The sequence below is a fragment of the Bos indicus x Bos taurus genome, chromosome 9, assembly GCF_003369695.1.
Source record: "Bos indicus x Bos taurus breed Angus x Brahman F1 hybrid chromosome 9, Bos_hybrid_MaternalHap_v2.0, whole genome shotgun sequence".
Lineage (NCBI taxonomy): Eukaryota > Metazoa > Chordata > Mammalia > Artiodactyla > Bovidae > Bos > Bos indicus x Bos taurus.
In genome coordinates, this window is record NC_040084.1 from 41,422,334 (window position 1) to 41,426,211 (window position 3,878).

Genomic DNA, 3,878 nt, shown 5'->3' on the forward strand with positions numbered 1-3,878 from the left:
GCTCACCTTTGGGTATCCTTGATACAAGAATGGTAGTCTGTATTGATTTGATCTATCAATATAGATCTATACTGATCTATATTGAGCATATAAGTGTTCCATAAATACTTGCTGAATAAATGAACGAGTGAATGTGGGCTTGAGAAGATGATATTCAGGGTCAGTGTCATGATGTAAGACCCATATGTTCCAGGGTATCAGTCCACTGACAGTCACCCCCAGCCCCTCTAGCCCCAATCACCACAGTCTCTTGCCAGGTACTTCTGGGAGTGCCTATGGCTGTGCTGTCTTACCTGTGCTCGGAAACAAGGCCCATCACACCCTTGATTCACACCATCTCAAGGGCCCCTCGCTGCCCCAGTTGTGGGAGCACTTCCTTTGGGAGGGTGTGGTCTGCCCTCCTGCCCACTCTTGCCACCCTGGGGTGGGAGTGGTAGGGTGGGCTCTCCTGATTCTGTGCATACCCCATCTCCAGGCCCTGGAGCAGCACATCTTCCTCCCAGAGTCTTACTCAGCCACTCACAAGTGGGGCATCCTCACTTCTCACCTGCTTCTCACTCCTGGGGCTCAGAACCAGTCCACGGGCCTGGCTAAGGGTCAGACTCCCCCACCCCCAACCCCATCCCTCTCTTTTTCTTGTCTTTCTATTCCTTTTGGCCCCAAGAAACTCCTTTCCCATCAGCGTCAGTGTAAGCCAAAGCGCTCCTGCCAATCAGCTCCTGCAGGCAGGCACCTGCAGGGGTCACCAGCCTCCCAGATGTAGTCAGCCAAGGCCCAGTGGGAACTACCCAGGAAAGAGCCCTGGGCTTAGGGCCTGGAGTCTGAAGTCAAGCCTCACATCTTTCCCCTGACTACTTTGTAACTTGGGAGAAAGAATCTATGGGAGATTCCTGGGCCTCCCTTTCAGGGTCTGTGAAGGCAAGTGGGTTCTAGCAGTCTGTGGTACCAGGTGATATTTGAAGGAGAAGACAGTGAAGACAAGAGGCCCAGGAAGGAGACAGAGGTGTGAGAAATCAGTGGTTACCCAGGCCAGGCAGGTAAGGCAGTGTTTCTCTGGGAGGAGACAGTCCACCACAGAAGATGACAGGGGCAGCTTTGGTATTAAGTGCAGAGACACAACACACCTCTTAGGTAGGGTTGCCTCTTTGGTTCTGTGGTTCCAGGAGCTTCATCAGGATGAAGAGCAGATGTCATCCTTTTGTGCAGTCACACAGGAGATGACCAGGGTAAACGGCGACATTTTATGAATCAGTGAACTAAAATGGACTGGAATGGGTGAATTTAACTCAGATGACCACTATATCTACTACTGTGGGCAAGAATCCCTTAGAAGAAATGGAGTAGTCATCATAGTCAACAAAAGAGTCCGAAATTCAGTACTTGGATGCAATCTCAAAACTGACAGAATGATCTCTGTTCATTTGCAAGGCAAACCATTCAATATCACAGTAATCCAAGTCTATGCCCTAACCAGTAATGGTGAAGAAGCTAAAGTTGAATGCTTCTATGATGACCTACAAGACCTTCTAGAACTAATACCCCCCAAAAAATGTCCTTTTCATTCTAGGGGACTGGAATGCAAAAGTAGAAAGTCAAGAGATACCTGGAGTAACAGGCAAATTTGGCCTTAGAGTACAAAATGAAGGTCAAAGGCTGATAGAGTTTTGCCAAGAGAACACAAGGGTGGTCATAGCAAACACCCTCTTCCAACAACACAAGAGAAGATTCTACATGCGTGGACACCACCAGATGGTCAATACCAAAATCAGATTGATTATATTCTTTGCAACCAAAGATGGAGAAGCTCTATACAGTCAGCAAAAACAAGACCGGGTGCTGACTGTGGCTCAGACCATGAACTGCTTATTGCCAAATTCAGACTTAAATTGAAGAAAGTAGGGAAAACCACTAGACCATTCAGGTATGACCTAAATCAAATCCCTTACGATCATACAGTGGAAGTGAGAAATAGATTCAAGGGATTAGATCTGATAGACAGAGTGCCTGATGAACTATGGACGGAGGTTCATGACATTGTACAGGAGGCAAGGATCAAGACCATCCCCAAGAAAAAGATATGCAAAAAAGCAAAATGGTTGTCTGAGGAGGCCTTACAAATAGCTGAGAAAAGAAGAGAAGCAGAAGGCAAAGGAGAAAAGGAAAGATATACCCATTTGAATGCAGAGTTCCAAAGAGAGAGGCAAGAAAGCAAGGAGAGACAAGAAAGCCTTCCTCAGGGATCATTGCAAAGAAATAGAGGAAACCAATAGAATGGGAAAGACTAGAGATCTCTTCAAGAAAATTAGAGTTACCAAGGGAACATTTCATGCATAGATGAGCACAATAAAGGACAGAAAGGGTATGGACCTAACAGAAGCAGAAGATATTAAAAAGAGGTGTCAAGAATACATGGAAGAACTGTACAAAAAAGATCTTCATGACCCAGATAACTATGATGATGTGGTCACTCACCTAGAGCCAGACATCCTGGAATGTGAAGTCAAGTGGGCCTTATAAAGCATCACTATGAACAAAGCTAGTGGAGGTGATAGAATCCCAGTTGAGCTATTTCGGATCCTAAAAGACGATGCTGTGAAAGTGCTTCACTCGATATGCCAGTTTTCATTCCAATCCCAAAGAAAGACAATGCCAAAGAATGTTCAAACTACCACACAATTGCATTCATCTCACATGCTAGCAAAGTAATACTCAAAATTCTCCAAGCCAGGCTTCAACAGTATGTGAACCATGAACTTCCAGATGTTCAAGCTGGATTTAGAAAAGGCAGAGGAACCAGAGACCAAATTGCCAACATCTGCTGGATCATGGAAAAAGCAAGAGAGTTCCAGAAAAACCTCTATTTCTGCTTTATTGACTATTCCAAAGTCTTTGACTGTGTGGATCACAACAAACTGTGGAAAATTCTGAAAGAGATGGGAATACCAGACCATCTGACCTGCCTCTTGAGAAACCTGTATGCAGGTCAGGAAGCAACAGTTAGAACTGGACATGGAACAACAGACTGATTCCAAATAGGGAAAGGAGTACATCAAGGGTGTATATTGTCACCCTGTTTATTTAACTTACATGCAGAGTACATCACGTGAAATGCTGGGCTGGATTAAGTACAAACTGGAATCAAGGTTGGTGGGAGAAATATCAATAATTTCAGGTATGCAGATGACACCACCCTTATGGCAGAAAGTGAAGAAGAACTAAAGAGCCTCCTGGTGAAAGTGAAAGAGGAGAGTGAAAAAGTTGGCTTAAAACTGAACATTCTGAAAACTAAGATCATGGCCTCCAGTCTCATCACTTTATGGCAAATAGATAAGGAAACAATGGAAACAGTGACAGACTTTATTTTTCTGGGCTCCAAAATCATTGCAGATGGTGACTGCAGCCATGAAATTAAATGATTCTTGCTACTTGGAAGAAATGCTATGACCAACCTAGACAGCATATTAAAAAGCAGAGACATTACTTGGCCAACCAAGGTCTGTCTAGCCAAGGCTATGGTTTTTCCAGTGGTCATGTATGGATGTGAGAGTTGGACTGTGAAGAAAACTGAGCGCCGAAGAATTGATGCTTTTGAACTATGGTGTTGGAGAAGACTCTTGAGAGTCCCTTGGACTGCAAGGAGGTCCAACCAGTCCATCCTAAAGGAAATCAGTCCTGAATATTCATTGGAAGGACTGATGTTGAAGCTGAAACTCCAATACTTTGGCCACCTGATGCAAAGAACTAACTCACTGGAAAAGACCCTGATGCTGGGAAAGATTGAAGGCGGAAGGAGAAGGTGACAACAGAGGATGAGATGGTTGGATGGCATCACCGACTTGATGGACATGAATTTGAGCAAGCTCTGGGAGATGGTGACG